This window comes from Pristiophorus japonicus, unplaced genomic scaffold (assembly GCF_044704955.1).
Source record: "Pristiophorus japonicus isolate sPriJap1 unplaced genomic scaffold, sPriJap1.hap1 HAP1_SCAFFOLD_637, whole genome shotgun sequence".
NCBI classification, from domain to species: Eukaryota; Metazoa; Chordata; class Chondrichthyes; family Pristiophoridae; genus Pristiophorus; species Pristiophorus japonicus.
Window position 1 is genome coordinate 14,419 of NW_027254549.1, and position 16,377 is coordinate 30,795.

Here is a 16,377-nt window from a genome sequence, read left to right on the forward strand (position 1 = left end):
GTTGAAAGCAATGGGAGCTCATACAACCAGAGCTCCCATTATTATCAATGAGAATACTAGATGTTCTTTGGTGGTCCAGGCCCACGTGATCCTAGGATACAAATACATACCTGGAAGACATGTTCCTGTACACTGCAATACGAAACTCAACCGCAATCCTATGTTCCTCTGAGACCACCAGGCAATTTTTTTTTTTAATTCTGGTCAGATGTGTTCACCCAAAAGAAGCTTCCAACCGCAATTTTCCGCCCAAAGTATTTGTTTAATTTCTCTGCCATTTCCTTGTTCCGCATTATAATTTCTCAGCCTGTAGGGGACTCGCATTTACTTTTGCTAATTTTTCCTTTGTAACATACCTACAAAAGGATTTACAGTCTGTTTTTATGTCTCTCGCTAGTTTACTCTCATTTTCTATTTCCCCCTTTCTTGATCAGTTTCTTGGACCTCCTTTGCTGAATTCTAAAATGCTCCCAATCCCCAGGCTTACTGCTCTTTTTGGCAACATTATAAGCTTCTTCCTTTGATCTAAAACTATCTTTAACTTCACTTCTTAGTCACGGTTGGACCACCTTTCCTGTGGGGGTCTTGTGCCTTAAAAGGAATGTAATTATTGTAAATTATGTATTAATTCTTTAAAGCGAGCCATTGCTTATCTATCTTGATACCTCTTAATGTAGTTTCCGAATCTATCTTAGCCAACTCACCCCTCATACCTAAAAAGTTTGCTTTGTTTAAATTTAAGACCCCAGTTTCGGATTTAACAAAATCACTTTCAAACTTAATGTAACATTTTATCATATTATGGTTATTCTTCCGTTGCCAGCACGTCCCATGTACAAATAAACAAAATAAACAAGACTCACTGTTAAAAGTTGTTGCTGTTAATAATCACAAATCACTTTTTACAAATCACTCCAGGGCCTCGCCCCTCCCGATCTCTGGAATCTGTTGCAGCCCACAAGATGTCTGCGCTCTTCAAATTCTGCCCTTTTAACCATCCCTGATTATAATCGCTCCACCATCGGTGTCCGGCCCTTCAGCTGCCTGGGCCCCGAGCTCTGGAACTCCCTCCCTAAACCTCTCCGCCTCTTTCCTACTTTCAGACCCTCCTTAAAACCTACCTCTTTGACCCAGCTTTTGGTCACATGCCGCAATTTCTTCTTCTGTGGCTCGGTGTTAAATGTACGTGTTGTGTCCTGTAACACTGCTGTGAAGCGCCTTGGGACGTTTTACTACGTTAAAGACGCTCTATAAAGAAGAGTTATTATTAATACTGCAAGAGTAAGGGATTGAGTGAGCTGGGAATCCGGCGCAGGCGCACTGAGACCAGTCCCGCCCCTCAGCATTGACGTCACAGGCGATGTGGGCGGGGCTGTGACGTTTACTGGTAACGGTTGAACGGTCGGAATTTTTTAAATCAGGAGCCACGGAACTACCGAGCTGCCCAGCGCGGCATCATCACAGTGGGCGGGGCTCTGCTGCGCTGCCGGCTCCTATTGGTGGGAGTGACTGGCATTCTGCTTCATGCAGCCAATAGATGGCCGGGAATTCACTAAAGGTCATTAATTTATGCAGGAACGCGCTCTGTGGCGGCAGTGCGCATGCTCGGTGCCGCCCTTCCCCACCCCCAGTCCCCGGATGCCGCGTAGTTTTCTGCAACCAGCGGTTGGACAATGTCGGGAACCGGGGTCCGCAGGGCAGCGGGCTGATGGTGGGCGGCCGGGGCCGAGGCCGAGGCCGAGCGTGAGCGTTCGGCCGGTGGGCGGGGAGGGTACGGTGAGTCTGTGAGGGAATACACCGAACTGAACACACAGCCCCGGAGCTCAGGGTTTGGGGACATGCGGGAGATAGACTGAAACTTCCAGTGAGCTCAGACAGTGTGTAACCCGGGGGCCCAGTGAGATCAGACAGTGTAACCCGGGGGGCCCAGTGAGATCAGACAGTGTGTAACCCGGGGGGCCCAGTGAGGTGAGATGAGACGGTGTGTAACCCGGGGGCCCAGTGAGATCAGACAGTGTGTAACCCGGGGGCCCAGTGAGATCAGACAGTGTAACCCGGGGGCCCAGTGAGCTCAGACAGTGTGTAACCCGGGGTGGATGGGTCCAGTGAGATCAGATAGTGTGTAACTCGGGGGCCCAGTGAGATCAGACAGTGTGTAACCCGGGGGCCCAGTGAGCTCAGACAGTGTGTAACCGGGGGCCCAGTGAGATCAGACAGTGTGTAACCCGGGGGCCCAGTGAGATCAGACAGTGTAACCCGGGGGCCCAGTGAGCTCAGACAGTGCGTAACCCGGGGTGGATGGGTCCAGTGAGATCAGATAGTGTGTAACTCGGGGGCCCAGTGAGATCAGACAGTGTAACCCGGGGGCCCAGTGAGCTCAGACAGTGTGTAACCCGGGGTGGATGGGTCCAGTGAGATCAGATAGTATGTAACCCGGGGGCCCAGTGAGATCAGACAGTGTAACCCGGGGGCCCGGTGAGATCAGACAGTGTGTAACCCGGGGGCCCAGTGAGATCAGACAGTGTAACCCGGGGGCCCAGTGAGCTCAGACAGTGTGTAACCCGGGGTGGATGGGTCCAGTGAGATCAGATAGTATGTAACCCGGGGGCCCAGTGAGATCAGACAGTGTAACTCGGGGGCCCAGTGAGATCAGACAGTGTGTAACCCGGGGGCCCAGTGAGATCAGACAGTGTGTAACCCGGGGTGGATGGGTCCAGTGAGATCAGTCAGTGTGTAACCCGGGCAGAATTCTGGTGATTTTCTGTAAGTCCAGACGGGCGGGTCAGGAATCTTGAGGAATAGGATAAAATCAAACAGAAATATTGAACATATACTTTTCTGAAACATTGGAAAAACACTTTACACTACATTCCACTTCACAACATTAATATTCTTCTAATTTTCTGCCCTGCCATAATTAGATCTCCCAGTGAATGGCGGAGTGATTGAGAAAGTTCCACAGCTGGAAGGAAACAGGGATTGTGGACTGAGGAACAATAGCAGGTGAACCAGCACAGGATTGTGAGAGCACCAACCAGGGAGCCCTTTCTGATTGAAAGCGCTTCAATAGATCGACTGGGGAGAAAGGTAAGAGAAAGTGCCATTTACTCAGATACACACTGGTTCTGTAGACTGTACACAAAGGTACAAGGTAAGACAGGAAATGAGACTGGGAGAATCTGACCACCGAGCATAATTATCCAGCATGAGGCCGTGCAATGGGATGTGAAGTGAGATCACTTTCTGTCTCTAAACACACAGTCACAGTGAATCTTGTGTGTGTTTTAGAGTAAAGGGCTTTGATCTAAGAGGTGACTCCAGTTTGAGGCAGAGCCCAGCAGATGGACCCGTCTCTGTACATTCGGTGGGGCTGAACTCACCGACACCATCAGATCTCAATGTTCAAATATTTCCCATCTGGTGAGAAAGCCATTGGAAAGATTGAACTGGAAGCATCAGAGTCAATTCATTGATCACGATGCACAGACCAATCTGAAATACCAGCATGGCCTATCACTGACAAAATCAATTATTCATTCATGAACATTTGGAATTAACAGAAAATATATTGATAAGTACTACTATTGAAGCATTGATCACTAGAGATATGTAGTATTTGAATATACTGAAACACAGATATGGAGAATTGCAATTTATTGATTGGCGTCGTACTTGACCCCGACATGAGCTTCCGAACCCATATTCCCTCAATCACCAAGTACGTTTACTTCCAGCTCCATAACATCGCCGGTCTCTGCCCCTTCCTCAGCTCAACTGCTCAAACCCTCATCCCTGTCTCTGTTACCACTACATTGGACTATTTCATTGCTCTCCTGATCGGCCTCACACCTCGCACTCTCCGCAAGCTTAAGCTTATCAAAAACACTCCTGCCCGTATCCTTACTCAAGAACACAAGAAGTAGCAGCAGGCGTAGGCCATACGCCCCCTCCCGTCTGCTCTGCCATTCAGTAAGATCTCTATTCGATAGAGAATTTCAAAGATTCACAACTCTTAAGTGAAGAAATATTTCATCTCAGTCTTAAATGGCCAATCTCTTATCCTAATACTAGGACCCCTAGCTCTAGACTATCCAGCCCGTGTCAGTTCTGTGTTTCAATGATATCACCTTCCATTCTTCTAAACTCCAGAGAATATAGGCCTATTCTACTGAATCTGTCCTCAGCCCCCTCATCCCAACTTGTACCAATTTCCATTCACCCATCACTCCTGTGCTCGCTGAACTACATTGGCTCCTGCTCCATCGATTTCAAAATGCTCATCCTTGTTTTGAAATCCGTCCAGGATCTTGCCCCTCCCGATTGCTGTAACCTCCTCCAGCCCTACAACCCTCAGAGATCTTTGCATTCCTCCAACTCTGGCCTCTTGAGCAGCCCCAATTTTCATCCCTCCAATATTGGTCGCCGTACCTTCAGCTGCCGAGACCATAAGCTCTGGAATTCCCTCCTTAAACCTCTCCAGCTTCAAAATGCTCCTTAATACCAACCCTTTTGAACAAGCTTTTAATCCTGTGCTAATATTTCCTTACGTGACTGGGTATTAAATTCTGTTTGCTAACGGTCCTGTGAAGTGCCTTGGGACATTTTACTATGTTCAAGGTGTGATATAAATGCAATTTGTTGCTGATAACTGAAGATATTTTAAATTGTAATATAACGAAACTACAGGCATAGGGAATTGCAATAGACTGATAACTGCAGAGGAAGAGGATTGTTTTGTATTGCTAACAGCATGAATTATTTTAACGTGAGGTGGCCCTTGCACATTAGCTACCACACGGGCTTGGCAAAGCAAGGTCTTGGTCCAATGGCAAGGGGATCCAAGACGACTGGACACCAGGCTCTGCTGCATGTTTCCTATGGTACTGACTCACTGGGGTACAGTTTCCTCTGGCACTGACTCTCACTGGGGTACAGTTTCCTCTGGCACTGACTCTCACTGGGATACAGTTTCCTCTGGCACTGACTCTCACTGGGGTACAGTTTCCTCTGGCACTGACTCTCACTGGGGTACAGTTTCCTCTGGCACTGACTCTCACTGGGGTACAGTTTCCTCTGGCACTGACTCTCACTGGGGTACAGTTTCCTCTGGCACTGACTCTCACTGGGATACAGTTTCCTCTGGCACAGATTTACTGTGTATCTAATTCGTGCTGTCCCTGCCCTGGGAGTACTTGATGGGACAGTATAAAGGGAGCTTCGCTCTTTACCGAACCCGTGTTGTACCTGTCCTGGGATTGTTGGGACAATGTAGAGGGAGCTTTGCTCTATCTAACCCGTGCTCTGCCTGCCCTGTGAGCTTTGATGGGTCGCTGTAGGGGAAGCTTTCCTCTGAATCTAACCTGTATTCTACCTGCCCGAGTTTTATCTGATGGGACAGTGTAGAGAGAGGTTTACTCTGTATCTCATCATCATCATTGGCAGTCCCTTGAAACATAGAAAATAGGTGCAGGAGTAGGCCATTCGGCTCTTCGAGCCTGCACCACCATTCAATGTGATCATGGCTGATCATGCAACTTCAGTACCCCATTCCTGCTTTCTCTCCATACCCCTTGATCCGTTTAGCCATAAGGGTCACATCTAACTCCCCTTTGAATATATCTAACGAACTGGCTTCAACAACTTTTTGTGGTAGAGAATTCCACAGGTTCACAATTCTCTGAGTGAAGAAGTTTCTCCTCATCTCGGTCCTAAATGGCTTATCCTTCGAATGTGACCCCTGGTTCTGGACTTCCCCAACATCGGGAACATTCTTCCTGCATCTAATCTGTCCAATCCCATCAGAATGTTATATTTTTCTGTGAGATCCCCTCTCATTCTTCTAAATTCCAGTGAATATAAGCCTAGTCGATCCAGTCTTTCTTCATATGTCAGTCCTGTCATCCCGGGAATCAGTCTGGTGAACCTTCGCTGCACTCCCTCAATAGCAAGAATGTCCTTCCTCAGATTAGGAGACCAAAACTGTACACAATATTCAAGGTGTTGCCTCACCAAGGCCCTGTACAACTGTAGTAAGACCTCCCTGCTTCTATACTCAAATCCTCTCGCTATGAAGGCCAACATGCCATTTACCTTCTTCACCGCCTGCTGTGCCTGTATGCCAACATTCAATGACTGATGTACCATGACACCCAGGTCTTGTTGCACCTTCCCTTTTCCTAATCTGTCACCATTCAGATAATATTCTGCCTTCCTGTTTTTGCCACCAAAGTGGATAACCTCACATTTATCTACATTATACTGCATCTGCCATGCATTTGCCCACTCACCTAACCTGTCCAAGTCACCCTGCAGCCTCTTAGCATCCTCCTCACAGATCACACTGCCACCCAGCTTAGTGTCATCTGCAAACGAGGATGACTTGCTTCCACGCCAAAAAAGGATGAGTTCACAGGTGTTTCAATGAAGGACCTAATATTCCAGATCCTGAACTACATCCTGAAGGGTGGAAGATGCCTGTGCGTGGCTTTTTTTAACGTATGGTGGCCATTGCACAGCAGCCACCACATGGGAAACTCTGTATCTAATCTGCTGTGCCTGTCCTGGCATTGTTTGATGGGATAATATAGAGGGAGTTTTACTCTTTATTTAACCCAAGCTGCACCTGCCCTGGGAGTGTCTGATAGGACAGTGTAGATAGAGGTTTACTCTGTATCTAACCTGTACTGTAACTGCCTTGGGAGTGTTTGACGGGACAGTATAAATTGGGCTTTATGCTGTATCTAACATGTACTGTACCCGCCTTGGAAGTATTTGATGGGACTGTGGATATCTGAACGGAATATATGGAATTAAGGACAGTAAAGTAAACGGGATATATGAAAATGTATAAGCCATGGAAGAATAGCTGGGAGAATGTCAGATTGCAAAAAGTGCAACATCAGCTTAGCTAACAGTCTGTCTCAAGGTTTCAAGTCACTAATCCTGCCAATAATATATAATTGTAACATGAAATACATCTGCAGAATTGCAAGGTCTCAGTAAATAGTCACACCATTAGATTGAAACATTTGGAGGCAATACTTAAGCTTTCAAGAAGAACATCTCATATAGATTGACTAATGAGTGACTGAGTTAGACTGTCAATCCATTTGTATTTTGTTATCTGATTTCAAAACTGTATAACTGTTAACGCTTTACGATGTAACTTCACCTATCCGTAGGGAGTGTGTACGCTCTATCCAGAGAGTATATCTTCTGTCTGATAGGTCTTACTGGCCGGTAATAAAGACTGCTTTGTTCAAAGCACAAGAGGTATTCGACTCAGTAATTTTACTGAACCAGATTGAGGTAAAAGAATCCAGGAATTAACATTTGGTGGCAGCGGTGGGATCTCAATGGACGACTGCCGAAAACTTGCGAATTAAGAGCCAGACTAGCCTTGGACGAGACGAGGGGAAAATGGCCACTGGAGTGAGTATGATTTCAATACTGCTCCAGTTTCCCCCGGTTTCAAAAGTCTGAGGAAAGTTTAGCCACTCGCTGGTTCTCAGGTAGTGTCTGAACGAGATCCAGGACAATCTGGTGAATACCTTTCAAACTTAGAATAGGGATAGAGATAGGGAAATTGTGCGATGATGCAAACCAAGCGGCGACTTGGAAAGATAGTTAGAGCTAGATAGGGATAGATGATCAATCATGGATCCAAAAAAAATTAATAGGAAAGAAAAGAGACTCTTGTGAATGTCTGTTTAAATGAGAAATGCTTCTGTGACTTTTACTGAAAAAAAAAGCCGGGGAGTTGTGGTTTGTTTTATCTCAAACAGAATGAAAGTTTGTTTTAACCCTTCGTAGTGTTGTCCTGTATGTGGGAAGTTTAAGAGTGTGAACCTTATTGAATTACGTATATTCGGATGATAAGTTGCGGAGCCAGGAAATGCCCAAAGGATAGATTTGTTAAAAAGAGAAAAAAATTACATGGTCCCGGTGGTTAAAAAAAAAGAAAAACTTGTTGAAAGCAAACATTCAGAGAAGGCACAGCAAAACAACTGAGATGGATTCAAAAGGATTTAAAAAAAAAAATTATATTAAATAACACGACCTTGAGGCTGGAACAATTGAGATAACGAAAAGCAGTCCACAGCCTACGTGCCAGACTTCTCTCTAGTTATAAAAAAAAAGTAACGTACTAAATAGGTGCTGAAAGAAAAAAATGTTCTGAGATTTTAAATTATGAAAAATATAAAATCACTCCTGTCCAATTGGCAGAAAAAAAAACTCCATTAAATTAGGGCTTTCATTGACTGATTGAATTTAAACTGCGCAGTAACGTCAAAGGATAGGGAAATTTGGAGACTAAAATAAATTAATTGAGGCTCATAAGAAATCAAAATTAGAAAATTAGGCTCACAGGGAATAAAATGGGGATTTAAATAGAGGATAGGTGTTCAACTCAGGTACGACGTCGACCTTGTATATCACTTGGCCCGTCTAGGCTCTGATTGAATTTAAAAAAAAAAACCCCGCAGCAACTCGGAAGGTAGGGCCGACGCGAACGCGCGGCCGAGAGAAGGGCCGAAGCGAACGCGCAGCGACGTAAACGCGCAGTGAAGCGAACGCGCAGTGACGTCAACGCGCAGTGACGTCGACGCGCAGTGACGTAGACGCGCAGTGACGTAAACGCGCAGTGACGCCGACGCGTAGTGACGCAGAGGCGCAGCAACGCGAATCGCGAAAGTCAGTGCTAATGGCAGTAAGTCTGTAAGTCTTAAAGTGTTTAGAGTTTTAAGTTTAGTATTAAGATCGCACGGCTATGCGGACCGTGCGGTGATGCGGGTAATTTTGTAGATCGTGCGGCTATGCGGACCGTGCGGTGATGCGGGTACGTGTTAGAAGTCTTTGTCTATTTTGTAGATCGCGCGGCTATGCGGACCGTGCGGCGATGCGGGTAAGGGTTTAAAGTAAAGTTAAAGTATCTTAACTCGCGCGGCGACGCGAGCCACGGGTCGACGCGGATTGCGCGGCGGCGTGAACTGCGAGGCAACGCGGATTGCGAGGCGACGTGAGCTGCGGGGCAACGCGGATTGCAAGGCGACGTGAACTGCGAGGCGACGTGGTAGTTTAGTATTAAGATCGTGCGGCGACGCGGACCGTGCGGTGATGCGGGTAAGTGTTAGATTTGGAGTTAGTTAAAGTCCGTGTTAGTTCTGTAAAGTCTGTGTCTATTTGTAAGTTTGTTTAAATTGCACGACGACACGAACGCGTAGCGACACAGTAATACGAGGGGCAGTGTGAAAATGGGAAATCAGTTAGATAAAACCACGGATGCGGATAGTCCGCTACAAAAGTTATGTGAGGAATTCCCTGAAAGAGCTGAAGACTTTAGAAAATTATCAGGAGCCCTGAACAAATTATTAGGGGATGACCAGTGGCCTCTAAGTGACACTAGAAGCGTAGAGGTAAAAAAAAAAGCACAGGGATTAATTTGGAGAAGGGGACGAGGAAAAGGGGATAAAAAAAAATGTAATTGCAACCTGGCGACATTATTGTCAGAAATTAAAAGATGCATCACTTCTATCGAGTTGGCAAACAAATGCTATTAAATTAGGACTTGCATTGACAGAGGGAACACATGTTAAAACTGTAGACGTCTTTAAAAAAAAAGAATGAAGGTGCGCACGAGAAACTTGCTAAGAGATCCTCTGGGACCTCTGAGAAAGGTATTGATCAACTACAAGTTAAAATGGCTGGCTTTGTGTTAACCGAGGCTGATGATGAAATTGATGAGTGGCCACTGACTCAGCGCCCAACGGCGCCTCCCGCACCCCCTGGCCTCTTGCTCCAGTCCTCTTCCCAACACCCTCCACCTAACACTCCAGTAAAAAAGAGTTAGGAACAACCACATATCACCAAAGCAACAAACCCAAACTGACTCCTCATCCTCTGATAGCGATTCGGATCCCCAGTTTACAAGCAATACAGCCGAAAGGACCAGATCTCACACTCGAAAGGGCAGAACTATATCTTAACATCACAAACAGTCCCGTAAATCTTCTAGTCAACCTACCAGTCCAAGTTGTGAAAGACATAGCAAACACCCCCGCCGATCGAGACGCAGAACTGTCAAGCAGTCAGACAGCTCTGAAACATCCTCCGGCCTGGAAATGATTTCCAAGATCCCAAAGTCCCGACACCAATTCCCTGTCAGACCAATGCCAAACCCTGATGCACAACAAGCTGCAGACCACCTCTCTATAGATGTCTGTGATCTTCAAACAACTATTTGATTGCTCACGCTATCCGGACAGATGGAAAGGGCAGTTAAATATTATTGGCAGAAAAAGAAAGGGGAGGGGGGAGGTGCGCCCCCAACCCGGGTCAAGACTGAATACGTGACTAGAAAGGAAGAGCCATCTCGGGAGGAAGGATCAATAGAACCGCAGTGTTGCATACAGGATTGGATGGATAAGCAAGGATACGGTTATACTAAACAACCAAACGGCCCGAGCCCTGCTAATAAACCTCCCTATTGTCCCCGGCATGGTATGGGAAGAGGCCGGGACTGGGTAAGAGGAATTGACTGTTTTAATTGTGGGCAGGAAGGACATTGGAATAAAAATTGCCCCTACCGTCAGCATGGAAAAGGAAGAGGAGGAAGAGGAGGGGGGCAAGGGGGGAGAGGAAGATCTTACACTAACTTCTCCCAGAACAACCCCTTTGGTCAATTGTCCCCCGATTGACTACGCAGCTTGATTGTGCAGGGATCCTCCCCGGACGACGAACCCATTCTGAATGAGTGGCAACCCTTTTTGATAGATACGGGAGCCTTCATGTCTTCTGTACAATCAAAGCTTAAACTCCCTGCTTCTACTGAAACACAGGAACTTTCAGGATTCCTGGGACAAATCTCGACATTCCCAGTGTCAGAACCGGTTAAAATGGGTTACCAGGAAGAATCGGTGGAACATCGAGTTGTTATCACAACCAATCTGGACTGTAACTTGATGGCTAGAGACCTCCTTTGCAAATTCCAGTTGCATTTGGAGTGTGGAGATAACGGGATTATTGTAAAACAGGAAACCCTTAAGCGGCAGTATTATACCACTAGAACCCCTCAGTGGTGGTCTCTGGACCTGCCGCAGGCACCCTGTCACGTGACCCTAGCATACGATCCCAGTGGAAAGAATCAGGTCCTGCAGAACTTTTATCAGGATCACGAAGGGGAAGTGAAGGGAATTCTATTTAGGGCTAGAGTGACTGGACTGGAAAGAGAGGCAGATTTTGTGGAAGTGGATAAGAATCTGTGGAAACAGCCCCTAACAATGGCACCGCATATTGCTCGTGAAGTATTAGCCCCTCACCATGCTAAAGATTTGGGAGTTATGGTACACAAGGCCATAGATGAGGCTGACCCTACCAGCCGGGATGTGCAAATCGTAAAACATGGCCGAACAGTCCAATTTAATGGGGACCCCGAGAAAGTATTAACAACTCTATGGCATCATACTGGCTCGGACATACCCGACTATGTGGATCCTCATGTGTGGGCAGAGGACCCCTCCCAAGTGGGTTATACTCCCATTAATTGAGATCCCAGTGCAGGGCAATGTGGACTGGCCCTCTATCCGACAGAACCCACTGAAATCACAGGCAATCCTAAACTGACTTTTCGGCACTGTACTGCAATTAATCCGGCCTGTTTTCTTACTGAGCCACCCCAAGATGAGGAAGAACCCAGTCATGATTGCTTATCTTTAATATAAGAGGCCACATCAGTCAGGGAAGATTTAGTTGATGTACCAATGGAAGATCCAGACTGTATTCTTACTGAGCCAACCAAAGATGAGGAAGAACCCAGTCATGATTGTTTATGTATGTTGACGGAAGTACTTCTATTAATCCAGAAGATACACGAATCTCAGGATACGCCATAGTAAACCAGGAGAATCAGGTCTTGGAATCTGCCACTTTGAAACCGCCTATTCTGCTCAACAAGCTGAACTATTCGCCCTCACCCGAGCCTGCATCTTGGCCAAAGATCTCAAAGTCAATATCTATACCGACTCTAGGTATGCCTTTGGGGTGGCGCATGATTTCGGACAATTATGGAAAAATAGGGGATTCCTAACCTCACAAGGGAATGAGATATCTCAAACAGCTAGTATCTGATTTGTTGCAAGCCCTCATGTTCCCCAAACGCATTGCCATTGTACCAAGAGGCCAAACAGGCCTCTCGTGACCAACAGATGGTAGTGCCCAAAATTATGAGTCAGACTAAAAATCCTGCGAAGGATAAGTTAGCCTCGGAAAAACCAATGCCAACCATCCAAGATGTTATAAAAGCACAGGGGGACGCTCCTGAAAAAGATAAACTGTTGTGGAAATATTATGCATGTACTTATGACAATGTTTCTAAACTCTGGACCACTCCCGCGGAACAGACTTGCATGTCTGACGAGTTGGCCTCATGGGTTATAGAATGTCTGCATTTTGCTACTCATTGTGGAGCAAGGACCACGAGTGACACACTTTTGGCTACTTGGTGGCACCCTAAACTCCAGGCGCTCACCCAGAACATCAGTAGTCGTTGCCTGGTTGGCCAGCAACATATTCCAGGGAAGGGAGTCCCCTGTGATTGGGGTAAAACGCCCCTACCCGAAGGTCCCTTTGAGACATTTTAGTTGAACTACATTGAGTTGCAAAAAGTTCAGTGTTACAGATATGTGTTAGTAATAGTAGATGTGTTTAGCAGATGGATTGAAGCCTACCCTACCCTGGACAATAAGACTCAGACTGTTGTTAAGGTGTTAATGAGGGAAATTGTTCCTAGATATGAGATCTCAGCTAGACTGATGACCACCTATGTTCTTTCTCTGACTCAGGCTCTGCGACTAGTTCACAACCAGGTTCAAGATGCTTACCCGAATAGTCCCTCGTGGCACCAGGGAAGTATGGATTCGGAAGGGATTAGAGCCACAATAGGAGGGGCCTTTTTAGGTGTCACTCACTACCCCCACTGCAGCCAAGGTTGAGGGGAAAAGTGTCTGGGTTCATCTGCACCACTGCAAGCTCATCACCATTTAAACAAATTTTGCTGGTTAGTCTAATTCCTGTTTCTGTTCCAGATCTCCTCCTCCCTATAGCTGAACAAGGCAGTTGAAGGAGGATCAGTTTGACCAAATACACTGACGGAAACCTGAAGGGAAACGTGAAAACAGAACTCTTTTTATCAGCTAAATAATTGGACTATTTATAAGATGAGATTGTGTCTGTATGCTACTGTCTGCATAATAGTGTTGATATATGACAGTTTTGGTGCACGGGAAGGAAGACAAAGGCGAGAGCTCCATGTAAACACCTTTTTGTATATGTCTTACGTTTATGCGGAAAAAGGGCACTTCACTAGATGCTGGGTGTGTTCACATATCCCTATACATTCCAAAGGGGGAATTCCTTTGCGCACCGTTCCCCTGACCCTAACTGAGACTGTTAGATGGATTCAAAGAAACGATATTGGAACAGGTAGCTCACCGCACTGCTGAGGCTCTGGAGGGCATCACAGCTGAAATGGTAGCGATAAGGACCGTAGCATTACAAAACCGAATGGCCCTCGATTACCTGTTAGCTGAGAAAGGGGGAACGTGTGCCCTGATAGGATCTGAATGTTGCACTTACATTCCTGATAGTTCAGAAAACATAACCCACCTTGCCGATCACATAAGGAGGGAGGTGAAAAAGTTATCCACACCAGCAAAAGAACTTAGCAGGTTTGATTGGTTTCTGGGTGGATCTTGGAGATCCTATCTAATACATGGCGCAATTGTTCTCATCATAATAATTACCTGCTGTTTGATTGTTGGTTGCCTTAACCTCTGCTGTAAAGCAATGACAAGGTTAGCAGACCCTCTTGTGGTCAAGGGTTCCCGGGTTATGATCCAACAAACTAGAGAACTACTCAACAATGCAATACTCATAGAATGATCCTAAATGTTATCATAGAATGATAAAAGGGGGGATGTGGATATCTGAACGGAATATATGGAATTAAGGACAGTAAAGTAAACGGGATATATGAAAATGTATAAGCCATGGAAGAATAGCTGGGAGAATGTCAGATTGCAAAAAGTGCAACATCAGCTTAGCTAACAGTCTGTCTCAAGGTTTCAAGTCACTAATCCTGCCAATAATATATAATTGTAACATGAAATACATCTGCAGAATTGCAAGGTCTCAGTAAATAGTCACACCATTAGATTGAAACATTTGGAGGCAATACTTAAGCTTTCAAGAAGAACATCTCATATAGATTGACTAATGAGTGACTGAGTTAGACTGTCAATCCATTTGTATTTTGTTATCTGATTTCAAAACTGTATAACTGTTAACGCTTTACGATGTAACTTCACCTATCCGTAGGGAGTGTGTACGCTCTATCCAGAGAGTATATCTTCTGTCTGATAGGTCTTACTGGCCGGTAATAAAGACTGCTTTGTTCAAAGCACAAGAGGTATTCGACTCAGTAATTTTACTGAACCAGATTGAGGTAAAAGAATCCAGGAATTAACAGGACAGTGTAGAGGGAACTTTACGCTATATCCAATCCATGCTATACCAGTCCTGTGAGTGTTTGACGGGACAGTGTAGAGGGAGCTTTACTCTGTATCTAACCCGTGCTGTACCTGCCCTGCGAGTGTTTGAATGGACAGTGTAGAGGGAGCTTTGCTGTATATCTAACCAGTACTGTACCTGCACTGTGTGTGTCTGCTGGAACAGTGCAGAGGGAGCTTTGCTCTCTATCTAACCCGTGCTGTACCTGCTCTGGAAGTGTTTTTGGGACAGTGCAGAGGGAGCTTTACTCTGCACCTAACCCGTGTTGTCCCTGCACTGGGAGTGTTTGATGGAATAATGTAGAGAGAGGTTTACTGTGTATCTAACCTGTGCTAACCTAGCAAGTTGTGAGGAGGACGCAAAGAATCTACAAACGAATATAGATAGGCTAAGTGAGTGGGCAAAGCTTTGGCAGATGGAGTATAATGTGGGAAAATGTGAGGGTATCCATGTTAGTAGGAGTAATAAAAAAGCAAATTATTATTTAAATTGTGAGAGATTACAAAATGCGGTGGTACAGAGGGATCTGGGGGTCCTTGTACATGAAACACAAACATTCAGCATGCAGTTACTGCAATTAATTAGGAAGGCAAATAGAATGTTGGCCTTTATTGCAAGGGGGATGGAGTATAAAAGTAGGGAAGTCCTGCTCCAACTGTACATGGTGTTGGTAAGACCACAACTGGAGTACTGCGTACAGTTTTGGTCTCCTTATTTCAGGAAGGATGTACTTGCACTGGAGGCAGTTCAGAGAAGGTTCACGAGGTTGATTGCTGAGATGAAGGGGTTGTCATAATGAGAAAGGTTGAGCAGGTTGGGCCTGTACTCATTGGAGTTTAGAAAACGTAGAGGTGATCTTATTGAAACGTATAAGATTGTGAGGGGGCTTGACAGGGTAGATACAGAGAGGATGTTTCCCCACGTGGGGGAATCTAACACCAGGGGGCATAGTTTCAGAATAAGGGGTCGCTCATTTAAAAGGGAAATGAGGAGGGATTTCTTCTCTGAGGGTTGTGAATCTTTGGAATTCAATACCTCAGAGAGCTGTGGGGGCTGGGTCATTGAATGTATTTAAGGTGGGGATAGACAGATTTTTGAAAGATAAGGTAGTCGCGGATTATGGGGCGTGGGCAGGGAATTGGAGTTAAGGCCAGGATCTGATCAGCAACGATCTTATTGAATGGCGGAGCAGGCTCGAGGGGCCAAATGGCCTACTCTACTCCTATTTCTTATGTTCCATACCTGCCCTTGGAGTGTTTGATGGGACAGTGTAGAGGGAGATTTGCTCTGTATCTAACCCATGCTGTATCTGCCCTGGGAATGTTTGATGGGACAGTGTAGAGAGAGTATTACTCTGCATCTAACCCATGCTGTACATGCCCCGGGAGTTTTTGACAGGACAGTGTACAGAGAGCTTTACGCTGTATCTAATCAGTGCTGTACCTGCCCTGGTAGTGTCTGATGGGACAGTGCAGAGAGAACTTTACTCTCTGCATAACCCGTGCTGTACCTGCCTTGTGAGTGATTGATGGGACACTGCAGAGGGAGCTTTGCTCTATCTAACCCATGCTCTACCTGCCCTGTGAGCTTTGATGGGTTGGTGTAAGGGAAGCTTTCCTCTGTATCTAACCCGTACTCTACCTGCCCTAGTTGTGTTTGATGGGACAGTGTAGAGGGAGCTTTAGGCTGTATATAATCTGTGCTGTATCTATCCTGGGAGTGTTTGATGGGACAATATTGAGGGAAATATACTCTGTATCTGACCCATGCTATACATGCCCTGCGAGTGTTTGATGGGACAGTGTAGATAGA

At 45.9% G+C, this 16,377-nt stretch overlaps 1 long non-coding RNA gene across 1 annotated transcript; it reads left to right on the forward strand.

Annotated features, from left to right (window-relative positions):
* The first annotated feature begins 1,632 nt into the window (after nucleotides 1-1,632).
* On the forward strand, nucleotides 1,633-14,425 carry LOC139255823 (uncharacterized). The gene is made up of 3 exons (XR_011592124.1): nucleotides 1,633-1,776; nucleotides 2,922-3,087; nucleotides 13,083-14,425. It is a non-coding gene; the product is annotated as an uncharacterized lncRNA (long non-coding RNA).
* The last annotated feature ends 1,952 nt before the right edge of the window (nucleotides 14,426-16,377 follow it).